We start from the raw sequence: 21,766 nt of genomic DNA on the forward strand, positions 1-21,766 counted from the left end.
CCGGTGAACGTCATCTGCCTGTGTGTGTAGTGCCAACTGTAAAAATCGGAGGCGGTGGTTTTATAGCGTGCTAGTATTTTACACGAGGAGGCTTGCACCCCTTGCTGTTTTGCGTCGCACTATCACAGCACAGGCCTACATTTAAGCACCTTCTTGCTTCCCATTGTTAAAGATGAAGTCGAGGATGGCGACTGCATCTTTCAACACAGTCGAGCACCTGTTCATAATGCACGGCCTGTGGCGAAGTTGTTAGACGACAATAACATCCCTGTAATGGACTGCAGAGTCCTGATCTAAATCCTACAGAACACCCCTGGAATGTTTTGGAACGCCGACTTCGTGCCATGCCTCACCGACCGACATCGATACCTCTCCTTAGTGCGGCACTACGTGAGGAACGGGCAGCCATTCCCCAAGAAACCTTCCAGTACTTGACTGAACGTATGCCTGCGAGAGTCGAAGCTGTCATCAAGGCATATTGAATTCTACAATTGCCGCTGGAGCCGCCACAAACCCCTAAGTCACTTTCAGCCAGATGTCCGGATTCTTTTGACACATAGTGTATAATGACTGAAACGACGAATGAAATTTTTACAATGGCTGGGATTCGATCCTGGCAGATGCACTGACCACTATGCCACTCTGGAAGGGTGGCTTTGCACAACTGCCCGGACCACCGTAGGGTACCTCCCTCCTCACTCCAAATTCCCATTCACGCCTCAGCCAATTTGTTATTTCCCCTAAGCTCGAACAGCATTACAGAGGCTCTCCAACTTTATTGGAGTAGCACCTCATTATCGAACAAAATTCTGTTAGGATGCACCATTTCGTTCGATGTTGAGGTGCTGTTTCAATACACTTAGAAGCATCTGCAACGTTGATCGAGTTTAAGGGGAATACCAAGTGGGCAGAGACGTAAATGGGAGTCTGAACTGAGGAAGGAGCGGTGCTATGGCAGTGTGTGCGGTTGTCCAAACCCACTGTGCCAGGGTGGTAAAGTGGTTAGTGCCTCTGCCTATTGAGCAGGAGAGCTGGGTTCGAACCCTGACCTTGGTACAAATTTTCATTTCTACCTTCAGTCCGCATATATGCATCATACACGTTTGAGATTTGAAAAGGTCTGTGGACCACATAGATCCATTACGTCTCATTTACTACTTTTAGTGTTTCATTTCTTAAGTTCCCTCAGGAACAACTGATTTAATTTGACCACGTTGAATTACTCTTGTTTTGCCGGCCGCTGTGACCGAGCGCTTCTAGGTATTTCAGTCTGGAACCGCGAGACTGCTACGGTTGCTGTTTCGAATCCTGCCTCGGGCATGGATGTATGTGATGTCCTTAGGTTTAATTAGCGCTCAGACCCATCTGAACCATTTACTCTTGTTTTAGTTCATGTTCATTACACAGCGAATCTTCAAGAGATTATCCATTTTCTCAAGTGACCTCTGAATTTGTTAGTCATCTCTGACAGAATTACATCCTTCTTGTCGACAAACCTCAGTGTTGTTATTTATTCTGCCTGAACTTTAATTTTCATTCCAAATTCCTCCGTGGTTTCATTCGCTGCTTGTTCAACGTACAGCTTGAATAACATCCGAGAGAGGATACATTAGCATATAATTCTAATTTCTGACTATAGACCGTAAGCCACTCTTTCTTGTGACTGATACAAAATGTTTTTGTCTCTTTTACCGGTCTCACTCACAGTTGGTTCGTAAATATAGAATAATTTAAGCAAAACATCTCTGTTTCTCTCATCTTTGTATTTCGCGTCTTTCCCTCTCGCTCGTCTCTAGGGCACGCTGCCTCTCAAACAATTGTAAAATAAAAGTTAAAAAACGTACCAGGGAACAAAAACTTTCCCCACGCCCCCGGAATGCGGTAGCAAAAAACACAGAAACAAAAAAATAAAATGTGGTGGGAGGATGGGGTTGGCGGGGTGGGGGTGGAGTGAACAATCGTTGCTCCCGGCACCGTTTCATTTAACTCAAAAGTGATTAAAACCAGCGCCGGCGCTCGCTCGCGGCAAAACATTTTTTCCATTACCGATAGAGCGGAATCCCTCCGGTCTCGGCTGACTGGCTCGCATTGTTTCCGCTAGATGGGCGCGGGCCCGGCGCACCACTTGTTTGTAAGTCCGGCGGCGGGCGCGCGCCCCGCCAACCACTTCTCAGCGCCGAGTGACCCGTGTTCCGTCACGGCTGTTGACGGCCAATGCCTCGCTTCAACCTGTGCCGGATTTCTGGATGGCGTGACCTCGACGCTGCGGAAGCCCGCAATACGACTCCGCTGGAAAGCCAAAACCTCTCACATTAAGCCCGCTTTATTTCCTCAGTACAATAAAAACTTTACAATCTTCTTAAAGGAAAGGGCGCTAATTTACTAACGTTCTATCTGAGTACCCGGCATTGCTCGGGTGTTATATTTATTCCAGTCTTCTGTTACTACGTCTTATTCTTGACCTTCTCTCTGCCCATTTCCTTCTTAACCCACTCTCTGTCACTTCCCTCTTCCCCCCTCTCTGTCCATTTCCTCCTCCTCACTCACCCCCCTCCTCCCCCTCGTCCACCTGCTCATCCCCCTCTCTCTGTCCATCTGCTCTTCTCCCACCTGTCCATCTGCTCCTCCCTCTTCTGTCCATCTGTTCCTCTTCATCTATCTGCTCCTTACCTCTCATTTCGTACCCCTGTAATTCCATTTCCTTGTCCCTTCTCTTTGTCCATCTCCTCCTCCCCCCTTTTGTCATCTTCTCCCTCTCTGTTCATCGTCTCCCTCTCTTAATCTCCTCCTCTCCCCTCTCTCTGTCCATTTCTTTCTCTTCCATTTCTCTGTTCGTTCCTTACACCCCATCTATCTGTTCATCTTCTCCTCCCTTCTGTCTCTGTCCACCTCTTTCCTCCTTCTGTCCATTTCCTCACCTCCCCTCTCTGCAAAAGGTTCAAATGGCTCTGAGCACTATGGGACTCAACTGCTGAGGTCATTAGTCCCCTAGAACTTAGAACTAGTTAAACCTAACTAACCTAAGGACATCACAAACATCCATGCCCGAGGCAGGATTCGAACCTGCGACCGTAGCAGTCTTGCGGTTCCAGGCTGCAGCGCCTTTAACCGCACGGCCACTTGGGCTGGCTCCCCTCTCTGCACCAGTTTCCTCATCTCCCTCTCTTTTTTTACCTTTTCTGTCCTTAAACCTGTGCCCATCTCCTCCTTCCCAGTCGCTGTCTGTCCATCACTTTCTCCACCCTTCACTCTCCATGTTATCATACTCAGGCTGTTGGTTCTTACCCACACACATCCTGTGCACAGTAGGGGTGTAGGTGCATTTTCTGTAATACTGTCCTCTCCACACAGTACTTGCAGCTTACTACACATGCAGTTGTAAGAACATTCTGCTCACAATTTTTTCTCGTAAAAAAGTTATAAGCCACCCATGCCAAATGTAGTATTGGGGAAAACGGAGATCATGACCTAAAATACGAATATTAATCTGACAGAACAGTTAAAGTGAGAGAGTGGTTTCCCACCCTTCATACTCTGCAAAATGTTGATTTCATGTGCAACTGTTCCAGTACTGATTGCAAGCATTAGCACATCCACTTAAGAAACCACTGCACCTTCTCAATTGGGAGTGAGTGTAGTTCGTTCTACACCTCAGCTGTTGTACCATACCAACTGCCCTGCTGCACTTAATCGTTGGAACACTTTGAAAACATGGTGTCAGCCAGTTGTCTTCTCCACAGATATTTGGTCTTGTATAGCTTTTACACTTCTTTACTGCTTACATTTACTTCTCCATACACGAACATCAAGTCTGCAGGTTCCATCACCGATTAAAATTCCGTTTGGTGGGTCTTCGCGACGTTAGTGCTTCATCTTGTAAACACACAACGCAGTCCACTTCACTACAGACATTGTAAACCAGGATCGATCATATCGGTACACAATGTGCCAACTGCCTCCCGAATTTACCATCTTTCACGCAGAAGTATATGCAATCTTGAGGGCACTGGAGCAGATGACACATTCTCCCAGTGTTAGATTTCTCGTCTATTCAGATTCTTTGAGCGCCTTCACTCTCTCCAGCGTTTGTACCCAGCAGATAAGGTAACCCAGACTATCCAGGACGCCCTCCTCCAACTACAGCGACTGGGGAAGGATGTGTCTTTCTGCTGGGTACCAGGGCACGCGGGAATTCTGGGGGCTGAAGGGGCTGATCGAGCAGCCAAGGAGGCGTGTCGTGACCGTCAGGTGTTTCAGTGCACTATCCCACTGCATGCCCCCACCTCGCTGTTGCGGTATTAAGCACTGTGTCGCTGGGATCGTGAGTGGCTAGAAGTGACCGACAACAAGCTCCGTGTCGTTAAGCCCACAACTCGGCCGTGGCGTACTTCCCTCCAGCCACGTCGACGGGACGAGGTCCTCCTTACTCGTCTTCGCATCGGCCACAGCCCTATGACTCATGGATTTTTACTCCGGCGAGACGACCCTCCGATGTGTGGTGCTTGAGGCAAACAGATCACGGTGTACCACATTTTAATGGACTGCATTTTATTTGCTGGACAGTGGACTACAGCGGATGTGTCAATTGGGTGGGTGGCTCACCCAAGTTTTTTGTATGTGGTCAGCGAGTCACATTTCCCTGTGCTGTTCTTTTAGCTTGTGTTTTCCCTCTCTTTTAATTTCTTCATTTGCTATCTTGCCTCCTCGCTGGTTTTAGTGCATGTGGGAGTGCCTGTGCGATAGAGTAATTGTGTGGTCATTTCGTGTGCATGCGTGTACGATAGTTTTCGTTCTTATCCACATTCGTTTATTTTAATCATTGTTAGGGCGCTGATAACCTCGCCGTTGGGCGCCCATAAGGTCCCCAAACCACACACGCAACTGCACTGGGTTATTTGAATATTACGCCAACATCTACACATAACTGATTGCCAGGATTGCAGACCCTAAAATCTTAGCTAAGACAGTACTGGTACATATATTCCACTATCAGAGAGACATCAGAACGATTTCCGCTTATAACTATCGGCTCTGTCACTTCCAAACCAATGTCTCATAGCTCAAATTGATACACTTAGCCTTCTATATCATTACTGAAAGTATGTATCATCATCACATGACCTCCTGGGTAGCTTAAGAAGTTCAATCTGGCTTCCCTCGGGTGATGTGGAACTAGCACATAAAAATAATCGCAGCTAAGGCAACTGCCAGATTGAAATTCATTGGAAGAATCCTTAGCAGATGTAGTTCACTCGCAAAGGAGAACCTAAGTCCGAACACTACTGGGATATTGCTTATCAGTCTATGACCCATACCACACACAGTTGTCGAGGAAACAGAGAAGATCGAAATAAGAGCAGCGCATTTCGTTCCGAGTTCGTTTAGAAAGCGCGAAAGCGTCACGCAGACGCTCAGCCACCTCCGGTGAGAGACGCTGCTGGAGTGCATTCAGCGTAAAGTGATGCTGTACTGTTGAAGGTCCGAGAGTGTGCATTCCTAGAAGAATCAATCAATGTACTGATTCATCCTCCGTATATCTCACGAAAAGACCACGAAAGTAAAACTAGAGAGATTCGAGCTCACACGGAGGCTTAAAAACCCTGACACCATTTTCGACTGAACAGGAAAAAGGCGGCAGTGATAGTGGTACACAAAATACCCTCCGCCACACACCGTAAGGCGGCGTGCGGAGTCTTTTGTTCACAAACACTAATTTTTCTGTCCTGCGTGGTCTGGTGTGTGACTCGAGAAACACTAATTTGGTCCGCCAATGAGAACGCGGAAAATTTCGAGAAGTAAGTGAGCTTGGCAAAGTGAGTAGAAGTGAAGAGAGTGAGAAAATGCGGAACCAAGAGGGCATGGACGCCCTTCCATCGGTGGCCTATTTAGTCTGCTCGCTTTGAACCTGACCCTGACTCCCGTCCTAATATCATTGTCACTTTGTGACCTATTCCTTTCCAGTTGTATGTTACATGAACGATCCTTATGGTCCAGCACTTGGGCTTGACGCGGTGATAACGCTGCTTCGGTTACGAAACCCACGGCGACCTGTCAACCCGAAGACCGTCCGGGAGCCCGCTGCACGGCTGCATACTCGCGTCGCACATCTCCGAGGCGACGCACTCCATCAATCCAGCGCAAGCCGCCGACAGCTCCACACGACGAATAGCCACGAAGGATGGTGAGACGATATGTCTCCCCCTCCCAATTCCTTCTCCTTAATAACTAATAACGAAAGGATAACGTTCTACGAGTCGGGGCGTGGAATGTCAGAAGCTTGAACGTGGTAGGGAAACTAGAAAATCTGAAAAGGGAAATGCAAAGGCTCAATCTAGATATAGTAGGGGAAGGAAGACAAGGATATCTGGTCAGATGAGTATCGGGTAATGTCAACAGCAGCAGAAAATGGTATACCAGGTGTAGGATTCGTTATGAATAGGAAGGTACGGCAGAGGGTGTGTTACTGTGAACAGTTCAGTGACCGGGTTGTTCTAATCAGAATCGACAGCAGACCGACACCGACAACGATAGTTCAGGTATACATGCCGACGTCGCAAGCTGAAGACGAACAGATAGAGAAAGTGTATGAGGATATTGAAAGGGTAATGCAGTATGTAAGGGGCGACGAAAATGTAATAGTTATGGGCTACTGGAATGCAGTTGTAGGGGCAGGAGTAGAAGAAAAGGTTACAGGAGAATATGGGCTTGGGACAAGGAATGAAAGAGGAGAAAGACTAATTGAGTTCTGTAACAAGTTTCAGCTAGTAATAGCGAATACCCTGTTCAAGAATCACAAGAGGAGGAGGTATCCTTGGAAAAGGCCGGAAGATACGGGAAGATTTCAATTAGATTACATCATGGTCAGACAGAGATTCCGAAATCAGATACTGGATTGTAAGGCGTACCCAGGAGCAGATATAGACTCAGATCACAATATAGTAGTGATGAAGAGTAGGCTGAAGTTCAAGACATTAGTCAGGAAGAATCAATACGCAAAGAAGTGGGATACGGAAGTACTAAGGAATGACGAGATACGTTTGAAGTTATCTAACGCTGTAGATACAGCAATAAGGAATAGCGCAGTAGGCAGTACAGTTTAAGAGGAATGGACATCTCTAAAAAGGGCCATCACAGAAGTTGGGAAGGAAAACATAGGTACAAAGAAGGTAGCTGCGAAGAAACCATGGGTAACAGAAGAAATACTTCAGTTGATTGATGAAAGGAGGAAGTACAAACATGTTCCGGGAAAATCAGGAATACAGAAATACAAGTCGCTGAGGAATGAAATAAATAGGAAGTGCAGGGAAGCTAAGACGAAATGGCTGCAGGAAAAATGTGAAGACATCGAAAAAGATATGATTGTCGAAAGGACAGACTCAGCATACAGGAAAGTCAAAACAACATTTAGTGACATTAAAAGCAACGGTGGTAACATTAAGAGTGCAACGGGAATTCCACTGTTAAATGCAGAGGAGAGAGCAGATAGGTGGAAAGAATACATTGAAAGCCTCTATGAGGGTGAAGATTTGCCTGATGTGATAGAAGAACAAACAGGAATCGATTTAGAAGAGATAGGGGACCCAGTATTAGAATCGGAATTTAAAAGAGCTTTGGAGGACTTACGGTCAAATAAGGCAGAAGAGATAGATAACATTCCATCAGAGTTTCTAAAATCATTGGGGGAAGTGGCAACATAACGACTATTCACATTGGTGTGTAGAATATATGAGTCTGGCGATATACCATCTGATTTCCGAAAAAGCATCATCCACACAATTCCGAAGACGGCAAGAGCTGACAAGTGCGAGAATTATCGCACAATCAGCTTAACAGCTCATGCATCGAAGCTGCTTACAAGAATAATATACAGAAGAATGGAAAAGAAAATTGAGAATGCGCTAGGTGACGATCAGTTTGGCTTTAGGAAAAGTAAAGGGACGAGAGAGGCAATTCTGACGTTACGGCTAATAATGGATGCAAGGCTAAAGAAAAATCAAGACACTTTCATAGGATTTGTCGACCCGGAAAAAGCGTTCGACAATATAAAATGGTGCAAGCTGTTCGAGATTCTGAAAAAAGTAGGGGTAAGCTATAGGGAGAGACGTGTCATATACAATATGTACAACAACCAAGAGGGAATAATAAGAGTGGACGATCAAGAACGAAGTGCTCGTATTAAGAAGGGTGTAAGACAAGGCTGTAGCCTTTCGCCCAGATATATACCTCGTTAGAGAAGAATGGATGCATGACAGAGACCAGAAGAGGTGATTACAACACCTCATCCTTGGAAGGTGATGATGATGATTTGATCTCTTGTCTAAAATTACATGGTGATTGAAACTCTATTGCCTCATAGTCAATAATTGACATCAGTAATTAGGTGAAACCAAATAGCCAAGTGATTGATAGCTGAATGGAACAGATTGTTTAGATGATTAATACACGAAATAATAGGATTTGTTACAATACTTTTGTATCCTCTTTGGTCATCAGTCTACTGACTGGTTTGATGCGGCCCGCCACGAATTCCTTTCCTGTGCTAACCTCTTCATCTCAGAGTAGCACTTGCAACCTACGTCCTCAATTATTTGCTTGACGTATTCCAATCTCTGTCTTCCTCCAAAGCTTTTGCTCTCTACAGCTTCCACTAGTACCATGGAAGTCATTCCCTCTTGTCTTAGCAGATGTCCTATCATCCTGTCCCTTCTCCTTATCAGTGTTTTCCACATATTCCTTTCCTCTCCGATTCTGCGTAGAACCTCCTCATTCCTTACCTTATCAGTCCACCTAATTTTCAACATTCGTCTATAGCACCACATCGCAAATGCTTCGATTCTCTTCTGTTCCGGTTTTCCCACAGTCCATGTTTCACTACCATACAATGCTGTACTCCAGACGTACATCCTCAGAAATTTCTTCCTCAAATTAAGGCCGGTATTTGATATTAGTAGACTTCTCTTGGCCAGAAATGCCTTTTTTGCCATAGCGAGTCTGCTTTTGATGTCCTCCTTGCTCCGTCCGTCATTGGTTATTTTACTGCCTAGGTAGCAGAATTCATTCACTTCATTGACTTCGTGACCATCAATCCTGATGTTAAGTTTCTCGCTGTTCTCATTTCTACTACTTCTCATTACCTTCGTCTTTCTCCGATTTACTCTCAAACCATATTGTGTACTCATTAGACTGTTCATTCCGTTCAGCAGATCATTTAATTCTTCTTCACTTTCACTCAGGACAGCAATGTCATCAGCGAATCGTGTCATTGATATCCTTTCACCTTGTATTTTAATTCCACTTCTGAACCTTTCTTTTATTTCCATCATTGCTTCCTCGATGTACAGATTGAAGAGTAGGGACGAAAGGCTACAGCCTTGTCTTACACCCTTCTTAATACGAGCACTTCGTTCTTGATCGTCCACTCTTATTATTCCCTCTTGGTTGTTGTACATATTGTATATGACACGTCTCTCCCTATAGCTTACCCCTACTTTTTTCAGAATCTCGAACAGCTTGCACCATTTAAATTGTCGAACGCTTTTTCCGGGTCGACAAATCCTATGAAAGTGTCTTGATTTTTCTTTAGCCTTGCATCCATTATTAGCCGTAACGTCAGAATTGCCTCTCTCGTCCCTTTACTTTTCCTAAAGCCAAACTGATCGTCACCTAGCGCATTCTCAGTTTTCTTTTCCATTCTTCTGTACATTATTCTTGTAAGCATCTTCGATGCATGAGCTGTTAAGCTGATTGTGCGATAATTCTCGCACTTGTCAGCTCTTGCCGTCTTCGGAATTGTGTGGATGATGCTTTTCCGAAAGTCAGATGGTATATCGCCAGACTCATATATTCTACACACCAACGTGAATAGTCGTTTTGTTGCCACTTCCCCCAATAATTTTAGAAATTCTGATGGAATGTTATCTATCCCTTCTGCCTTATTTGACCGTAAATCCTCCAAAGCTCTTTTAAATTCCGATTCTTATACTGGATCCCCTATCTCTTCTAAATCGACTCCTGTTTCTTCTTCTATCACATCAGACACATCTTCACCCTCATAGAGGCTTTCAATGTATTCTTTCCACCTATCTGCTCACTCCTCTGCATTTAACAGTGGAATTCCCGTTGTACGCTACACTATGTCATCAAAAGTATCCCAACACCTGGCTGAAAATGATTCACAACTTCGTGGCACCCTTCATCCGTAATGCTGGACTTTAATATGGTGTTTGCCAACGCTTAGCCTTGATGATAGCTTCCACTCCCGCACGCATACGTTCAATCAGGTGCTGCAGTGAGGAGAGCTATCGATGTCGTCCGTGAGGCCTGGCACAAAATGACCGTCCCAAAACATCCCGAAGGTGTTCTATAGGATTCAGATCATGATTCTGTGCAGACCAGTAGATTAAAGGGACGTTATTGTCTTGTAAAAACTCCATCACAGGCCGTGCACTATGAACAGGTGGTCTATCGTGTTGAAAGATTATTGTAGTGAGTCTCCTTAGTAGATCTGTTACATTTTCTAAGTGTCCTGCCAACAACACGCAGTCTTTGGTTAGCCTTCCCCATAACATTTTCTATTTAGGCTGCTATTCTCCCATGGAGACGATCGTAGAGATGCTGGATGTAGTCCTGTGGAACGGCTTGCCATGCCATTTCCACCTGGTGCCTCAATTGGACCAGCGTTCGTGCTGGACGTGCAGACCGCGTGAGACGACGCTTCATCCAGTACCAAACATGCTCAATGGGGAATAGATCCGGAGATCTTACTGGCCAGGGTAGTTGACTTACACCTTCTAGAGCACGTTGGGTGGCACGGGATACATGCGGACGTGCATTGTCCTGTTGGAACAGCAAGTTCCCTTGCCGGTCTAGGAATGGTAGAACGATGGGTTCGATGACGGTTTGGATGTACCGTGCACTATTCAGTGTCCCCTCGACGATCACCAGTGGTGTACGGCCAGTGTAGGAGATCGCTCCCCACACCATGATGCCGGGTGTTGGCCCTGTGTGCCTCGGTCGTATGCAGTCCTGATTGTGGCGCTCACCTGCACGGCGCCAAACACGCATACGACCATCATTGGCACCAAGGCAAAAGCGACTCTCATCGCTGAAGACGACACGTCTCCATTCGTCCCTCCTTTCACGCCTGTCGCGACACCACTGGAGGCGGGCTGCACGATGTTGGGGCGTGAGCGGAAGACGGCCTAACGGTGTGCGGGACCGTAGCCCAGCTTCATGGAGACGGTTGCGAATGGTCCTCGCCGATACCCCAGGAGCAACAGTGTGCCTAATTTGCTGGGAAGTGGCGGTGCGGTCCCCTACGGCACTGCGTAGGATCCTACGGTCTTGGCGTGCATCCGTGCGTCGCTGCGGTCCGGTCCCAGGTCGACGGGCACGTGCACCTTCCGCCGACCACTGGCGACAACATCGATGTACTGTGGAGACCTCACGCCCCACGTGTTGAGCAATTCGGCGGTACGTCCACCCGGCCTCCCGCATGCCCACGATACGCCCTCGCTCAAAGTCCGTCAACTGCACATACGGTTCACGTCCACGCTGTCGCGGTATGCTACCAGTGTTAAAGACTGCGATGGAGCTCCGTATGCCACGGCAAACTGGCTGACACTGACGGCGGCGGTGCACAAATGCTGCGCAGCTAGCGCCATTCGACGGCCAACACCGCGGTTCCTGGTGTGTCCGCTTGTACAGCCCTCTCGCAGTGTCCGGAGCAAGTATGGTGGGTCTGACACACCGGTGTCAGTGTGTTCTTTTTTCCATTTCCAGGAGTGTATGTTCCAAAGTCCTACTGCATATCGACGTTAATGATATGGGCCTGTAATTTAGTGGATTACTTCCACTACCTTTCTTGAATATTGGTGTCACCTGTGCAGCTTTCTAGTCTTTGAGCACGGATCTTTCGTCGAGCGAACGGTTGTATACGATTGTTAAGTATGGATCTAATGCATCAACATACTCCGAAAGGTACCTAATTGGTGTACAGTCTGGACCAGAAGACTTGCCACCAAGGTGGCACATGAACTTGTAGCTGTAGTCTTTCCTCGTGTGTGTCGACAGCATGCTGTCTGAAGCGCCGGCGAGTCGGAGAATGACATCGAAGGCCGCCACGCCACCATTACGGAGGGACATTGTAGGTACCTTTGAGCCAAATTTCAAACTTACAGCTCGCAATGACTGTCAAGTATAGGGTTTCGAAAAAGTGGTCCTTTAATTGTGTAGCGCAGTGTGATTTCCCGAATTATGTCACCGAGACGTAAAGAAATTACGGAACATACGTCCGCTACCAGGGGCTTTGTCAACATGTGTGGCTGACGTACACTGGGCGGGAAACGCCTTTCGTAAACTGGTGGATTTCTCAGCTAAATTCTCTGTTTCCCTTCAGCATCAAGTGTCCATTTCCACGTACCATTATCACGGAAACATCACCTTCTTGAATTCATATTTTAAAGAGAAGTTAAAGCACACTTGCAAGATATCAACCCCAGATTCTATTTGGGCCCTAATTCAACAGTACGCAGCTATGACCTTTCGAAAGTGCAGCTTTTGAACTTATTCGCACATCGGTTGCTTGTACCCCGGTCCTTCACAACGCAGCAGCCTAGTTCCCGAGCGCAAAAGTACAGTGCAGTGTAGTGAACAAGAGGTTTGTGAAACACTGTTGTGACACTGGTAACATTATTCGTTCATTGTGTAAAAGTGCGTTGTTTCTAACATGTAACCGGTGTCACAGAACTCTTTGCTTTTTGTTATGTTGCGATTCCCTAATGCACTATAAATGGACGAAATGATATAATGTATCATTAAACACGTACGACAGTGCTACCTAATCATTAACATTAAGGTGAAGGAAGGGTTGTTTGGTTCCCTGTTGTCGCTTCTGATTGATGTTTCAGAGATCGGAAGCAGAGGGTCACCGAAGTGCAGAGCCTCCCCTTTTAAATTACTAGCAGACCTACGGGCGGTGGACTTCGCCTGAGCTCGCGTGTGCTGTTTGGTTCCGATTTCGGTGTTCTGAACGAGTTGGCGTTACAAACGGAGTCCACGTCTTAGTTCGAAGACAAGTACTCAGTCACCTCCGCCGTTCGTGGCCAAGTCGCGGCCTCACAGTCTCGGGCCTCAGTTATTGTACAAGCTCCAGTTTTCTAAAACTTGTGGTGGCTCGGCAAGGTTGCACGGGTCAAATGTTTTAAATATTTGTCTTAACAATTTTGAGGGATTTCTAGAAGAATGTGTCATAATTGAAACCGTTTTCTAAAATAACGGGGCAATTCAGCCTTAGTGGCGTGTGTCAATTTGATGGGGAAATAACTGAGTTATTATTGATCAAACTGTCTATAACCTTGTAAAGTTGTTTGGTAATATCTCGCCCGGGAGGGGCGGTTTTCAATCTCTGTGTAAATAATAATTGATTTCCTGGTTATTTGATGTAAAGTTTATTTTAAATTATTTATTTGGCCCGAGTGGCGGTTTTTTAAATGTTTGCAAAGATATTAATTCGCTTGTGGTTTCATATTACAAGCAGTTTGTAAAATTGGCTTGAGTGGCGGGTTTTTAAACTAAAGACATTAATTCATTAGTGATTTAGTTTGTAAAGTTTGCCTGACTGGCGTTTCTTAAAGAAATTATTATCTGATTTATGATTGTAATTCTCTTAACGATTTATCTATGATGCAAATAAATATGTTGAAATGAAATGGTCACTGTATGGGTCAAGTCCTTCCACTTCCTTTATATTAAAGGTTAAGAAAATTGCAGTTCAAAATATAAATAACGTATAATATGTAGCTAAAATATATCCATACGAGAATACAGTTAAAATAACATCGAACTTACACGTGTGTGAGGTACATTTTACGTACTAGTATATGTTCACGAAAGTCGGTCAGATGTGTCCAGCTCCCCCTCCACTTCCCTCGCCTTCAACATCCCTCGAATAGGAGGGCTGTGTTCGTCCGTGTGCTATGCAGTACTCGGCGCTCGGGCTTTGGCGGTGCAGTGGGGCCGAGCGAATTCTGTGAGAATTATTACTGGACCTTGCAAGTGTGCTTTTTTCTACTTGAAACATGAGGTAAAGATGGTGATCTTTCTTGTTTGTGTGTAGCCACTGATCCGGTTAAAGCAGTTCTTACACATTCTGGTCTAAAGGCCTTCGCTGATGACCGGTTCCCAGTCGGAAGATGCAGTGGACAATATTTTCGTTTCACATAACATAGCAGTAAGGTTTGTTCATGAGGCCGTGTCCAACAACACCACATTTGACGAAATCGAGACTTTAATGTGGCGGCGGTAGTCTCTTGAACGTTATGAAATCATATGTAGAGTTTGGCCATTGTAGCTGCTACCGCATTTACAATGAATTTTATAAAGTACAGGAACACTGAGAACAACACTGTATTTTACTTCACGCCTCCTCTTCAAATGCTCGAAAATCTATACATCGAAGAAGCAGTGACGGAAATACAAAAAAGTTTCAACAGTGAGATTTAAATTCACAGAAGAAGGATATCAATGACAAAAATCATTGATAGCATTGCTATCCTCAGTGAAAGTGGAATTTCAGGCTCTGGTGAACGGAATGAATTGTCTAATGAGTCCAGAATACGGATTGAGTGTAAATCGAAGAACGACGAGAGTAACGAGAAATAGAAGGAATGGGAACAACAAAAAACTTACCATCATAATTGAGGATCGCGAAGTAGAAGTTACCGTGGCAGCAAAATAATGCATGACGGGCGGACCAAGAAGGAAGTAAAAATGCTATACGACATTGCACCACATGTGGTGTTATGAAGAATGGTGCAATGTTGCTTCGGAAATGCATGCAAATACGATACTCCAGGCCGGCCGCAGTGGCCGAGCGGTTCTAGACGCTACAGTCTGGACCGCGCGACCGTTACGGTCGCAGGTTCGAATCCTGACTCGGGCATGGATGTGTGTGATGTCCTTCGGTTAGTTAGTTAGTTAGCCATTTGAACCATTTTTGAACGATAGTCCAGTTCCTCTGTTGTTAAGAGGAATGATGCAGTATACCTGCAGGCATGGTTACATGGCCGAAGGAGTATTGCATGGTCATCCTTAACAACACAGGCACTGTACTATCCTATTTATCCGAGGACACCGGTCAGTGACATTCAATTAAAATGTCCTCTCCTGTACGGAAATTATGTAATGTGGTTGCGAGTAGCTGCTACCGCAATTACTATCAATTTTATAAAGTCCACGAACACACAGAACAACACTATATTTTACTTCACGCCTCCTATTCAAATGCTCGAAAGAAGTACTCAGATTAAAAAAGGTGCAGTCTTTCGTCCCTACTATTCACTGCATACATAGGTCGTGACGCAGTTAGCGACATATGGAAGTTTGGGTCTGGCTGTGTGCCATTCTAGGACATCCAAAGCGTCTAAGGCTGCCGCTCGCGTAAAGCGGGAATTCTGGGTTCGTGTCCCGATCCGGCACAGGCTTTCATTGTCGTCATTCCCTTGTACAGCTGTGGTTGTCCGTATTCACAACTGCGAATACATTTCATGAGTCATATAAAAAGAAGACTAGCCCTGGCAAGAAGGGAATTCCTGGCTAACTGAGTCTATTAGTATCAAACATAGGCCTGAATTTGAGGATAATATTTCTGAGAATGTATGTTTGGTCCACGGCATTGTATGATAGTGAAACATGGACTGTGGGAAAGCCGGAACAGAAGGGAAACGAAGTGTTTGAGATGTGGTGCTACAGATGAATGTTGATAACTAGGTGGACTGAAAAGATGAGGAATGATGAGGTTCTCCGCAGAACCGGCAAGGAAAGGATTGTGTCGAAAACATTGACATGGAGAAGGAGCAGGTTGATAACAAATCTGGCAAGACATCATGGCCTAACTTACCTGGTACTAGGAACCGTAGAGCGTAAAAATACTCTGAAGGAAGACGGAGATTGGAATACGTCCAACAAGTAGTTGAGGATGTAGGTTGCAAGTGCTACTCCGAGCTGAAGATTTTGGTACAGGAGAGGAATTCGAGGCGCGCTGCAACAAACAAGCCAGGGACTTAAAAAAAAAAATCTAGCATTAGCGAGTTGCAGGAGACTGATATCTTGGTGCTATAACCTGCATGTAGTCTCCCTTCCGCTAGTCTCACCCATTTTGATAACCAATTTCGAGGTTCAAATGCTTTTATTTCACTGCTAACTTTTGTCTAATATTTGCATCCTTTAAGAGTTAATAAGACTCTGTGAAAGATTACTTGCTATTGACTTTTGTATCAATTAAAAGTAAAAATTAAAATTCCGTTAACGGCAAATTACCTTTGTCTAATCTTGCTCAGCTTTCGAGTAAATAAAAGTTTCGTTAAAGTGGTATACTATGAAGTTGTCCTTTGCTTTGTCTGCGTTGCCCTTTCGTGTACAGGTGCCATATTAGACGAGAGGACGTTGTTGTATCACTAGCTTGCATAGAAGCACCATGAGCAGACACGTTCTACCACAGAATCAGAGACACCACCAATCAGTGGTCGTTACACATTCTGATCTCAACGGCTTCTTTGATGACTTGATCCCAGTATGTAGGTCCAATAGTTGTACCTATTACCATATTCGTGAGGCATGTTATGGAGCACAGGAACGTGGACCAAGGCAGTCATTGAATGCACGCAGCATCTCTTAAATTACCTAGAATGGTCAGGATGGAATGTGCTACTATCGTCCAATAATAAGATAGGAAGCAGCAAGTCCATTATTCACATACACAACTTGTGCTAAGCAGTGTTTGTTACCTTGCACAATTTAATACAATAAAACATATAAATTTAACAACCTCAGAGGAGCAAAACAAAAATTTTGTAGCAAATTCATAAAACATTAACAAAATTTCTGTTGGTGTGAAACTTACCAAACTCTGATCCAGCAAGACTATCCTGTACAATGACTTCTCTTTTGCAGTATATATTCATACCAAGGTATAACATTAAGGCATAATATAAGGCACACAAGTAGTAATAAAAGCAGCTACTAAAATTTCAACGCTCGGCAATGAAGACACCGGGTACTCTAACGTCTTACTAAGCAATAATACTGTTGATGCCAGTACAGGAAGACGCAAATTAAATAACAAACAATTAATAAAAAACAGCGCCTTACCGTCTAAATATTCCCTGAGAACATTCGCAGAAGAAACCCTCCTTTATAAAAATTAGACTTCACAACCAGCATGCAAGGTACAAATATAATAAACAAATGGCTGATAAGCGAATACAGAAATAAAAGGCGAAGCCTCCAGCACTAATTACAGAGTGATACCCTGTTTTACAGGTTTAAATTCATATTTCGAGCGAAAAGCGCATTTTTCAAAGCGTCGGAGGAACGAGCTACAAAGCTTAACGACCTGACTAAGGCAGGAGCTAAGAGAACAGCAATACTCAACGTCAGGACAAGATCGAGACAGAAGGCCGGCAGCATGTAGCCTGGCCTAACGAATCACAGATCCACTGGCACTGGTCAAGTCGCCAAGCCCCGGTGCTACGCCCCACCGTATCGGTGGAAATACACTGTGCTCTGCACAACTGAAACAAATCAACTGCAACAGCACACTGCAATTGCGCATTCATATTACATAAAGGAATAAAACATAACATTAAAACAGGAAAGCTAGCTAAAAATCTTTTTTATACTCAACAATTAGGAATTAATTTTGAAAGGTAACTTGTTCAGACTATTTAATTGATTGAGAATGTTGGGAAAATTTTGTGTACTAAAAACATTTATCTTTTCAAATAAGACACAATTTATACTAAACAAGTTATAGATTGAATACCCTAAACAACTAACAGCTGATTTAATGTTCCACTTGGTGGATCCTGGTGGCCAAAGACAATTTAACTAAATGATCAGTGAGTCTAAAAATGTGGATAGCGCAAGCTGATTTGATCTGACGCTGAGCAGACTTTGATTCAAATGGCTCTGAGCACTATGGGACTTAACTTCTGAGGTCATCAGTCCCCTAGAACGTAGAACTACTTAAACCTAACTAACTTCTCACACATCCATGCCCGAGGCAGGATTCGAACGTGCGACCGTAGCGGTCGCACGGGTCCAGACTGTAGCACCTAGAGCCGCTCGTCCACTCCGTCCGGCGAGCAGACTTTGATTGATCAAATCTACTGAAGTTTCTCTACATTGGTGCAGCTGATAGCAAGTGGCGATTGAGATAATTACGCCACGACAGTGCCGGAGCGGCAGTACGTCACCCTGTTTACTTTGTGTGGTGACGTGACTTGCAGCTGGCGAGATGTGTGCAGCAGAGGAGGCGAGACATGGAGGCGGCATCTGTGAATCGATCGCGGCCACGAAAGAACTCCAAAAATCTGACGGTCTAGCGACCAGGCAGACGGATCGCAATTTGCTCACTACCAGCGCCCAGAAATCATGATAGATTTCAGTGTGTGACACACCAGTTCGCTGGTCGTACCAAGGACCAATTTGGTCCACTTATATGACAGAGCTTACAAGGATACCGAATGTCAAGACTGGTAAACCAAAAACGAATAAGTCTGCCCTAGGCAAATGAGTAGTCTGAGATGTTTGAAGTCACACTGGCGGTACATTAAGAATTTCACCACAGGCTCCCCAGTCTGCCAGAATTTTCTTATGCAACAGAGGTGGCTGAGGGAAGTGGTTCACTGGCCTACTTGTACTATCAGCGAACATGAAAACATGTGCCGGCCGGTGTGGCCAAGCGGTTAAAGGCGCTACAGTCTGGAACCGCGTGGCCGCTACGGTCGAAGGTTTGAATCCTGCCTCGGGCATGGATGTGTGTGATGTCCTTAGGTTAGTTAGGTTTAAGTAGTTCTAAGTTCTAGGGGACTGATGACCTTAGAAGTTAAGTCCCATAGTGCTCAGAGCCATTTTTTGAAAACATGTGAATTTTTAATATGTGTCACTCTGCACACAATGCCCAGCTTACAACTCCACTGTGTAGATGCATTCCATTAGACTGTCGCCACTGCCCAGGCATCTGCTGCCGCCACGACAGGTATCGTGGCATTGTTCTGCTGGAGCCCTGTCTCGATGAGGGGCTACCCAGTCTGCACTGTATGATGTTGGGACTGTCTGGCAAGATTTACTAAGGGATGGGCTCGCTGTCAATTGCTTTCAACTCCCAACGAGACGTTTCTATGAGCTTATAATCATAAGAATACTCATGCTCTTAGTGCCCCACCAGTCTCCATAAACGTCTGCTCAGGCTTTCTGGAGTCTCTCTCAAGGTACGTCGAGTTGTAATAAAATCTTTTATAATTTTCTGCATGCGAAAAATAGGTGATAGAGTAACTTGTTCTCTCTCAATTTAAACACTACATCAGATTGTTCTTTGAAACGTGATAATAACAGCTCAGTATTATTTTAAATGGGCAAGAGCCCACCAGAATTATACTTTCATGGAATCTGATGTAATTTTACGAGACAGCATAGTATTTCATTACTTGTAAACTAAGGTGCAAATTCTGGTATTGAATCACCAAGTTTACAACGACTTTAGATATGATATCACTCAATAATGGGCAGCAACACTGGACTTCCTTACATATAGCTGCAGAGCCTTCGTTAAGTGGCAGGAAACTAAGATGTTATCTTGCCACGTGAGACTGAACTTTGACGTATCAGACTCGTCACCAAATTCACGTTGAAGACGTTAGTTACTCATTAATAAATATAGATAAGCACACAATTGCACCTGTTTAAATCAAACACACTCCATATGTCCAAGTGAACGTTTAATGGTAGGCGACGCTCCGCCAAGTTCTTCCTCTCAACATGCACAGCGTGACGAGAAAAGCCAAACACCACGCCTCGTGCCGGAGCCCAGACCTTTCCGCCGTCTCCGGCCGCAGCTCCCCAGTAATACCACGCGCAATGAGCATGCGCAACAAGTAAAGGGCCAACCTTCCGATACTGTTGTAAACCGCAACCGACCATGAGGCCTGCTGCCTCGACGCTGCAGACTTAAATAGCCGAACCCGCGACGAACAACTGACTCCCGGCCGGCCAAACCGAAATCTATGGCAAAGATGACACTATAAGAAGCAGGGTACTGGCGCCAGGCGCGCAAAGTGTCGCAAGAAATCGATAGGCAGTGTCTGCTCATCTTATTTGAACAAAATATTTTAATACTTTCAATGGACACTCGTTGTACACCCGTAAATCAAACTCACATTTAGTAATGCAGCTCAGCAGCAGTGATGAAGAAACACCTAATTCCCAACAAGACATAAGGGTGTACGAAACTTAACCACAGAAGAGATTTTTTTTTTTTTTACATTTGTCCATCACATTTACAATGGTTTCATATACTTTAGCATCTTCGTTTTTGCAATAGACAGTAACAACAGACGCCAAATTTTCAGAAAGCTAAATATTGCTTTTATTACACATACTTGACGCTGTTATTCGTTCTGATAAAAGGAGGAAATCTTTAAAAAGGGCCGGCCGGAATGGCCGAGCGGATCTAGGCGCTACAGTCTGGAACCGCGCGACGCTACGGTCGCAGGTTCGAACCCTGCCTCGGGCATGGATGTATGTGATGTCCTTAGGTAAGTTAGGTTTAAGTAGTTCTACGTTCTAGGGGAATGATGACCTCAGAAGTTAAGTCCCATAGTGCTCAGAGCCATTTGAACCATTTGCCATGACACGGTGTAGACTTTCTAATAATGCACTGTAATAAGGGTGTAACGTATAATGCAGTGATCTTCCATGGATCACTGTGTAGATAAGAGTTTCCAGATTTTCTCTGCCTCGTGATGACTGGGTGTTGTGTGCTGTCCTTAGGTTAGTTAGGTTTAAGTAGTTCTGAGTTCTAGGGGACTGATGACCTGAGAAGTTAAGTCTCATAGTGCTCAGAGCCATTTAAACCTTTAAAAAGGGCTGTGAGTCCACAACTGTGTCCCATAAAACACCAAAAATTATAATTCCATGGGTAGGTCGTGAGGCTGCAAATTATTGGCCTGCTATATCACCTGAATTCGTCGATTTTTTTGTTTATTTTGTGGTGAAAATTAAGTGGAATAGTGTATCTAAGACCTACTGCGAATGTTGACGATCTTCAGTAGCGTGTTCACGAAGGTCAGCAGAGGTACAGACACATGGAATCTGGGAGCGAGTAAGAAAGCACACGATACTGCGCTTAGAAGATTGTGTTAGAGCTAATACAAAATATTTTGAGCATTTCATTTAGTCATCAGAAGATAACATTTGAAAAGAAAAAAATTCCTGCAGAAACGAACTGGAAACAAAGCAAACATGTGGCAACAAGAGAGTAGCCGTAAGTAGTACAAAATTAAAAAAATAAAACACATACGTGTGTTCGAACTTGTTTGGTCTCTTACCATTTCCACATTAGTTAAAACCATGTATACACATCGAGGTGGCACTCTGGACTCGCCATCGAGAGGACGACAGTTCAAATCCGCGTCCGGACATCCAGATTTAGGTTTTCCCTGATTTCTCCCTCTAAATGCCGGTACGGTTCCTTTGAAAGATTACGGATGAGTTCCTGCCCCATCTCTGAGTCATTCTGAGATTGTGTTCCGTCTCTAATTACCTCCATGCTGGCGGGATTCTTTCCTTTCTTGCTTCCATTCGAACTGCAATACATACCTAGGTATGTTACTGGAAATACTGTTAAAATATTCACCATGCATATCAGATCAGCGTCTACTTGGCACGGTGGCATCACACTCCGAATGATAGGACTTACTCTTGACCC

The sequence above is a fragment of the Schistocerca cancellata genome, chromosome 10 (assembly GCF_023864275.1).
Source record: "Schistocerca cancellata isolate TAMUIC-IGC-003103 chromosome 10, iqSchCanc2.1, whole genome shotgun sequence".
Lineage (NCBI taxonomy): Eukaryota > Metazoa > Arthropoda > Insecta > Orthoptera > Acrididae > Schistocerca > Schistocerca cancellata.